This window comes from Hevea brasiliensis, chromosome 7 (genome assembly GCF_030052815.1).
Source record: "Hevea brasiliensis isolate MT/VB/25A 57/8 chromosome 7, ASM3005281v1, whole genome shotgun sequence".
Classification (NCBI taxonomy): domain Eukaryota; kingdom Viridiplantae; phylum Streptophyta; class Magnoliopsida; order Malpighiales; family Euphorbiaceae; genus Hevea; species Hevea brasiliensis.
Window position 1 is genome coordinate 26,644,426 of NC_079499.1, and position 9,817 is coordinate 26,654,242.

Sequence of the window (9,817 nt, forward strand, 5' to 3'; positions counted from 1 at the left end):
TTTAATTTTATCAATAATTAAGTATTTTAACTATATATATATTTTTTAATTCTATCACCGAGAGATATCTTTGCTATATTGCTAAAAGTTAATTTAATTTTCTATACAAATAAAAGTATATTATTGTCAAAAGTTTATTAGCGATAATCACAAACTCAACCAAATTGCCATTTGAATTAAGAAAAATTATTCTTACATAGACTCAAATCCATGAAAAATTAAATTTAAATAAAATTTTGACTCTTTCCCATCAGTCTCCTTTGTTCAACAATTATAATGGTCACCGTCAGTTAAAAAAAACTGCTATTGTGATGAATTTAAAAGTACCTCCCATTATTTTCACCGTTGTCATAAATGAAAAACTTTTACTCAAAATCAAAATTTCTTTTAATCAACCCAAAATCAAATTCAAAACTAATTCGGTAATAAACTATAAATCAAGTGATTTTATATTATGAATTGAATGTATGTCAGATTCGAGTATTCAATTTTTCAATCTTTTTATCGAAAAAGTAAAATATTATATTAGAGTTGAAAATTAATTAAAGAGAGTTAAAAAGTGGAATGTAAATAGTGATTAATCTATTAAGTTATTTTAGAATATAAATAAAAGTTGATAAAGATTAAATATTTATATCTATTAACTTCTGAATACTAATTTTCTTATTTCTGAAATTGGAGTTAATGTGCAAAATATAAAAATTTTACATTTATTAACTTTTTATTAAAAAAAAAAAAATTAATTTACCTCCTTTTTTGCATTTAATTTTATGATCTCTTATTAACTCTTCATTGAATCCTTTTAAAACTCCTAAATAGTGCATTAGGAAACAAATATGGGATGGTATTGGACGAGAAAATAAGGGAAGGTGTCGGTGGGCGAGAGACAAAGAAAACTTTTAGCCATATGATCTGACAAAGAGCTCTAATGTTATATTATATCAACACCGTTGACCTGTGGTCCCATTCCCGGACTCTTCTCCGGCTGTCTCCCTCGGCGGTGCACAGTCACTTTCACCGGCCATGTGTTTCACAATCAATTGGTTGTGTGTTTCTATCATTTCTCTGTTCATCAGCATGAAAAATGACCCATTGCTTTGGCAGGAGAAACGCAAGCGAAATTAAAATGCCCCCCCACCAAGACAGGGAGGGCTGCCTCGTGCTTGATGAGACTCTTATGATATACTTGTAGATTTTGAAGAATGTTTATTTGGGATTATTGTCTCTTTGAGAGTTTTGTTAAAAAAAAAAGTTGGGGGTGGGTTTATATGTGGTCGTATTTTATAGAAAGATGGAATAAAAATGCGAGTGAAAAATTAAATATGTAGTATATAATAAAGAATAAAGATAGATAATTATGATTTTTTTTTTCTTTTGACTATGTTCTAGTTAAATATTAATTTTAGTGTAAAATTATAGAAAATTTTTTTGAATATGCTAGAAACTTATAATTTTAAGTTTTATCACTTAATAATTTAATTTAATTTTTTTGGAATAATTAAGTGTTTTTAATTTAATAATATTTGAGTCAACTCTTTATTTAAATATTTTGAGACTTTCCATATGCCATATACTATTTTCATAAATTCTACAATATTTTTTTTATTTAAATAAGAGGTTGGGAGAGTAAGAATTTAAATCTGACTCTACTAGATGAATAATATACATTTAGCTATTGATATTAAGCCAGACTAAGCATATATACTTTTCTTATATTTAAAATATGAAAGTTAATTAAATAAATTATGTTTAGTTTATATTAATTTCTGTATAATAAGGGAAGGAGAGAAAAATTAACAGAAAAAGGGAGGTGTGTTTACTCGCCTTTGACTAGCCCATTTTTTCTGTTTCACTACCTCCCTTTGCTTGTTTTGAGCACAGATCTAATCACTTGTGTACCCTAATGCCATGGCAACATTAACTATCTTGGAATTTGAGTTTTAGCAGCTAGAAAATTATGTTTTCATCAATATGTTCACTCAAATATCAATGGGATATGGGATCTCGTGTACGGTCAACAATAACTAAATAAAAGTTCTTGATAATATATATATATATGTATATATCTCGGTACATTATATTATCAATTCAATCTTCACAATCCCTATTGCATTCAAATGCTAAAGCTTCATATAATAATAATAATAATGTACCGAGTGACATATATATATATATATATGAAAAGGACTAATTTAATTTTTTGAACAGTGAAGACAAAACTTTTGAAAAGTGAATACAAGAAAAAAAAATTAAATGCAATGTAACACCCCTGTTCGCATAGTCTGGTATATTTCATTGTTCCGATGACTGGTGTCGATCCTGATAATTAAGGGGATTAGAACCACACTTAAGACAACTAGATAAGTTATGAACACAAATAATTAGTAATGTCCAATTAGTTAAGTATAAATAAGAAAAACAGAACATAAGAAGTTAAACGAGCCGAGAGTCACAGCAATGGGTGACTGTCTTGGGAACGATTGCGAAGCCATTTTAAACTCAAATTTCGAATCGTAAAATGTGACGCTGCGGTCCTTAGGACCATTACGAACACAGTGGAAAAGAGAAAATCACGAAAAAGAACTGTTAAGCCAGTCAAATAATTAGGTCAGGGAGCCGGAGGAAATATTGAATTATTTGCAAATCGGGTTGAACCGGCGAGGGCAATTTGGTCAATTGACCCCATGAGCTGACTCCTGACCTAGCTGTCAAATAAAATCGGAGAAAAGAAAACTTTGGAGTCGGGAATTAAATTAAAGAACTAATAGATAAATGAAAGAAAAGAAAAGAAAAGAAAAGAAAAAGCAAATTACATCACTTTATGACATCAAAATGATGTCACTATTGATTTTTTAAATTCCTACCAAATTTGACTAAGTTAAATATCTATTGAGTAAGACAAAAATAAAACAAAGAAAAAAAAAATTCCCTCATCTTCTCTCCCAACCCAAGCCGGCCGAAACCCTTCCCTTACTTCTCCATGGATATCCTCCATTAAAGCTTGTACTCAAGCTTACAATTCTTCATTAAACCTCAATAGCTTCCATAGAAACCTCATTAGAACTTGTTTTAGTCACTTGAGAAGAAGATTGAAAGAGGAAAGAAATACAAAAGATAGAGATTTGAAGGAACTGAAGTTCTAAGAAAGGTTAGTATGCTAACTTTCAATTTTCTACTTTAAATGTATGTTTAGTTACTTAAATGAACTTAGAAATTAATGAAATGGAAAAAAAAAATGTGTGGAGAACCAAATTGATTTTCGGCCAGCATGTGTATGGGAGTATATTTGTATGGTTTGATGGATTTGAATGAGTTTATGGACCTCCATTAGTTGAATGATTATAGTTAAAAATATTGAATTGGTTAAATGCAACAATTAGTGTGAATTAGGGTTTTGGACATTAGGGTTTAGAGACAAAAATTTAAGAAATTTATAAATGATGTCTTTGACCTAATGTGAAGTGAGAAATGGTCAATGGTGACCAAATAAAGTGTGTTGGAATGGTTGGAATTAAGGCAAAATTCGGATTGAGTATGGTCATGCTGTCAGCAGCATGACCAAGTTACCTTTGAGGGATCAAAAATGAAATTTTACAAGTCCAATTGGTATGAGACCAATTGGGAATGAAAATAGACACTAAATGACACAATTTTCATTTAGAAAGTATGCCCAAAAAGTGACCAAAACCTAGTGAAAAAATTGACTAAACTTAGAAAATCACAGTCTGCCCTGTACAAACTGACCAAATGATTTGTTCATTTGGCCATAACTTGAGCTAGGCAGGTCAAAATGATCTGAAATTTTACCAGTGGACATTTAGACATAGACCTAAAACTTTCATAAAGAACACAAATCCAAATTATGCCATTAACCAAGTCATTTGGCCACCCAAAGTTGGTGACTAAAATTGCCAGAATCAAAAATTGCCTAGAATTCTAGGTTGTGTCCAATCCGGCAGCCATGGTTCAAATAGCTATAACTTGAGCTACAAAACTCCAATTGGAGTGATTCAAAAAGGAGAATAAACTTAAGACAATAGGAAACATTTTCTATGAAGAAAGTTTTGCTAAATTCTAACAGAAAAGTGACCAATGGAACAGTGTAACCTTAGACTCCAAAACTGAAAATTATCAAATTTGCTTAAAAGACTTAAAATTTGAATAAATAACCAAAACCAACAAATTTAGTGACCAAAATGTGGTATGTGGGTGAAGTTGAAATTCCCATACCTATTAAGCCTTAGAAAGTCAATAATTTGACTTGAATAGTATAGTGAATAGTAACTCGAAACACAAAAATTTTAAGAACGTCGAGTTTAGCAGATATAAGCTAGGTAAAAGTGAAGTTAAATTTATTTTTGGATTTATTGTAAGTTATGGTACTGGAACACGGTAAAATTGTGTATTTCAGTTGAAAAGAATACCGGAAAAGAACCCGAGGAACTGAGTCAAGGCCAAGAGGCGACTCGCTTGAGGTTTGTGCGCAGCATCACTATGCTTTAAAATTCATTAATAAAGTGAATGAAATATGCATTTCACTTTTGCTTTGAAATGTTGAAAGTTTATTGTGACCTTATTTATGATATTTTGATTTAAATTGTGAAAGTTATTGTGTATATTTGAAATGACAATGTTTAGCAATTTGTTAAGATAAGTTTTGAAACCACAGTGTCATGACCATATATTTGAACACCTCACTAGCACGACTAGTGGGGGTAATTAGTTTCGAATTTTGATTCCTTCTCTGGAGAAGTGTTGAGGTGTGCCAGTAGAAGAGGATGTGAATGGATATCCATATATTTGAGCTAGCTAGCCTTGTGATGTGATTTCTCTTTAGCCTCTGGCTATTGAGATTCTATTTGTTTCGAATGGCATAAACTAACTGTGGGTTTTATGAAATGTGATTTGATACTTTAAAATGAAATTGTTTGGGATTTAAATCTCATAATGCATGATCTGTATTTAATTCTTATGTTCAGTCAAATTTTCAAATAAATGTGATTTAAGTTCTGCATAAAGATTATTTTAGTATGTTGTGTACCACTGAGTTCTAGTACTCAGCGATAGCTTTTATTGCTATTGTAGATATAGAGACTAGAGGAGTAGCAGACTGAGCTGCTGAGGATTGAGGATCTATCAGCTTGAAGTTATCGGGTATAATTTATACCCTGACTGTAAATATTTATTTTGATGTATGTATTGCACATATATGTATGGACATGTAAATCGGTCTTGAGCAGTTTGTATAAAGTTTTAATAAAATATAGTTTGAATTTTCATACTGTAGATTTTGGTATGATGTATTTATATAGTTTGTTGTCTTTAATGAATGGAAATGTTTTATTTTAAATTGAATGAGATTGATAGATATTATTTTACTGATGATTGAACTTTGGAAATTGAGAAATGTTGACTGTTGAATTTTGAGATTTGAGAAATTGTTGAGATTGATTGTGAAATTGAAGTAGTGGTTGAGAAAATTATTGGAAGTACCTTTTTTACAGGTATTTGAAGAACTATTTTCTCAAAATACAGACGGAACTCTGGCAAAATTTTTATAAAATTTGCGAAAAAATAAAATGGGCAAAAAATTTTAACTAGTTTTCAACTTGAAATAAATGATTAATACCTATTAGAAAATGCTCATCACTTATCAAAAGTAAGAAAATTATTTTAAAATCCCTTATAGGGTACTTAATGAGTTATTGGTAGATGAAGTGCGGTAGTTCATTAGGTATTCTACGGGATCATATTATGCCTTACAGAGGGGTAAGGTGTGACATGCAATAATTGAAAAATTAAATGTTGATAAAAATAAAGAATAAATTGATTGTTAGAGCCTTATTTGATTGATTGATTGATTGAATGCGCCTCTTCACATTGCTCCTCATATGATATTTATAGCTTTTCTTGTAGGTACTGAAAGAGTCTGAAAGATCCATATTCACTTTCAGCAGTTGATGGAAGTTATTTGCCTATTATCTATAGCCCATTTTAATTTCTCATAAACTCTTTTAACTGCTTTCCTAGCTAACCACCAATACATGTTAACTTCTTCTAATATTTATCTCCACCAATATTTAACCACTAATTGTTTACTGGTTTATAGCCCCGCAGGTGCACTGATCGGGAAAAAGTAATGCATGAGTGAGTAGAGTATCGTTCTTGCAAGGAATTTATAGGCATACTAGATAGTAACTTTGAATGTTTAAACTATCAAATTTGTTGAGAAGTTAAATCTAAACTAACTATAGATGCTGTGAATTAAAAAAAGACAAATTAATGAACTTAAGTTTAAAAGACAATTAACTAAAACAATTTGAAAAATTAAGATTTCGCATGTCAAACTATGGACTTAACCTCACCTATTTAATAGATTCAGAATTGTTATGTTTATGGAAATTAATCTTAAGATATCTCAAGTCCTCTCTCAAGGCACCTAAGGTGTATTTTAATTAACTTGAACCCTACTTTCATAGCGATCAATCTTAATTGAAATCCTTTAAAATCTTTGATTAATTTTGAGATTCCACAAAGGATTTCAGCCTATCTCTAGGTCAAATTTCCTAGGTTCAAAATCCTAATTTCCAATACTAACTTTCACCTTTCAGTTCTTTAATTAGTATCTTATATCATGACTAAGTGGATACCAATACATAGAATGCATTAAGAACGCAAAATATTGAATCAAAAAATAAAACTCAAATCCATTAAATAACCTTAGTATATATCCATAATAGAAATCAAAAGTGTTTTCTCCTAATCCTAGAATTAAATAAACTACTCACTCATTTTGAGTTTAATAGAAACAATGAAATTAAAGTAAAAGAACATAAAATAATATGAAAGAATGTAACAAAAGAACCCAAAATAATGATCTTCAGCCTTGAACCTTTAGAACTTTAGCTGAGAGTCCTTATCCTTGAGCTTGACGTAGATTTTCTCAAAATTGCTTAGAAAATTAGGGTTCATATGTGAGGTGAACTCTTCGAACTTAAAACTAACTCTCTTGCCTGTTTTGATTTTCTAGTATTTATATCAGGTGCCTCAGAGTCATATTTCAAAGTCCTAAAATCCTTAGAAGTCTGTTTGGAATGAGTGCAGGAGAATTTAGGTTAAAACAAAAGTCTTTCTGTGTTAAGGGACACAACCCATGTGGCACTACACAGCCCTGGGCTATGTAAGTCCTTGGACTACTTCAGGTTTCATATTTGAGGGAAGGCAACAAGTTACACGAGGGTAGGAAGGTTTACACGAGACAATTCACATGGCTCGTCTACTGTCATCTCTCCACGGTTCTTTAGGATTTGACTTCCACATGGTTACACGGGGTATGGCTAGGTTGCATGGCCCGTGTATTGTGATTTCTCTATGCCTTCTTTAGATTCTCTTGTCCAGGGAGTTACATAGATAAAGCTTCATGCTTACATAACTTGTGTAATCTTATGCAACAAGCCTTCCTACTTCTCTTGTCTCCCAAACTTGTTCGATCGACTTTCATGCCTTAGATCTTCCTTAAAACACTTGAAATGATATAGAAAATACAAAATTAAGTAGAGATTAGCAAAATTAACAAAAACTAATGGAACTAAGTAAAATGCATGCAATTGACAGCCTAAATGCTATGAAATGTAATGCAATAGTTCCTTAAAATACCTATACGATACAAGCGTATCACTAATTTACAATGTATCATTAATTTATCTCAGGTCTTAAATAAATTAAATTAATAAAATAAAATTAATTAAATTAATTTTACTGAAAAAATTAATTTAATTAATTATGGGCCTCAACACAAAAAATTATTTTCTTTGTATAAACAGTGCCCTTACCCGTGGATTGGTTGCATAGGCTATTTCAAGTGAAATTTTAATTTTCCAGATTTTCCTCACACTCCTATGCACCTGGTCAAATCGCAGGTACTAGCTCAACTCCCTTGCACCTTCTTAACTTTTCTACTGCATTTTACATGTCCAGATTATTACCAGTAGGTTCCTCACCTTATCTTTATATTTAAATTTCAAATGAAGATTCTTTCTTATAAAAGTTTCTTAATTCCAAGGTAATTAAACCTTATCACATCACATCAACTTACTATTTTACTCCATTCAACACCTTTTTTATATCCCCAATAGTCTTCACTCGATCCATTCCCTATTTGTGGCCTAAAGGGTGGCCTAAAAACTGCTTAAGAATTCCATAGTAATATCCCTGTATGTCGGATAGTGCAGTTGGGCAAACCTTATCCACCCAATATTGTTCATGAATTTATCCGCATCCTCCTTAATGCCCAGTTGCTGTAGCAACTCCGTATCCACATATTTCGTGTATATTATCCTTCTATTGTTCAGCCTGGTGTAAATATCTTTATGTGTAGCATTCTTGAAATGCAAAGCCAAAGCAAATTTTGGTTGGGGTTGTGGTTGTTGTTAGGGTTGGGATTGGGATGCTTCGTATCTTGCCTGCCTTATTCTTGGCCTTTGGGGTGGTGATGCTGAGTCATTCCTTCCCCTTGAGGAAGAGGAAATCCTTCTTGTAGTTCTTTTGGTGGGAGCCATGGAGGGAGAGAATCAAGAAATGGTTAGGGCTTGGTGTTAAAGATTAAGAGATAGGGAGAGTTTTTTGAGAGATTCTTGAAGAAGAAAGGGTTTTATGTTTATGGAATGGGTACATTTAAATAGGAGTTGAAGGAGAGGGCATGTCTTTTTATGGAAAGTTTTATGTCTTTTTAGCATGCATTTTGTGAAGATTTACATAGGGCCATGTGTCACTACATGGGTTGCCCCATGTAATCTTTTGCCTTATTTTTTTTTTTTTAAAGTTAGGTAAGTTACAAGGGCCATGTAACATTACATCGGGGATACTCGTGTAACTTTCTACCCCTTTTTTCTCCTCTGTTTAGCCCAATAACTTGTACGGTCCATGTAGCTTTGCATGAGGCACCCCGTGAAAGTTTCTATTTCTCGAAACTCTCATTTTTTTTTCTCCTTACTTGGTTACACAGGTTGTATGTCCTTACACAGGTCATCCCGTGTAACTTTTTGGAGTGCATTGGTGTGTGTGTGTCTTATGCTTAGTAGGTTACATAAGGCGTGCTTCAAAGCACAGGGTACCCCTTGTAACTTCTCAGACCGAAATTCTGTACACTTTGAATGCCTATTTTTCCTATCTCTTCAAGTTTCAATACTAACTTATTATTAAATGTATGAATGAAATGCATAACAAAGGTTAACAACAGAAATACTTCCTGATTTTGAAATTTTCTCTCTTGCGTGATTTTGACTTTTTGTTTCCATCCATTCCTTCCTCCTTGCTCCTTGCTTTTACCTTCAATGTCCAAGGTTAGATTTTAGGATTCCTACAAACTTTAAAGAAGAAAAAAAAATCTAAAGTCTTGGGTTGCATCACAAGGAGCTCTTATTTATAGTTATTAGCTTGACTGTTCCTCTTAGCTCATTTCTGTGCAAGTGGGTTGCTAAAGGTGTGTAACACCCTCACTATAACCATTCCATACATCCTACTATTCCGGTGACCGATGTCGATCCGGACAGCTAGAACGTCTGGAAAAATATTTAAACTAAATTGAGAAACCATAATTAACTCAAATATTAATAAGAAAAATTTAGGAAAAATTTTTGAAATAAAATACAATCAAGTTAAATGAGCCGGTGCCCTTGCGATGGGTAACCCAGTGGGAAATTGCGGTCCTCGCAACTAGGAGCCCTAAACCCGAGAGAAAATTCATAAAATAATTTTTGAGACTCTAGAGAAGAGTCATTGAGGTTTCTATGGCATTAGAATGCCAAGAAAATATTTA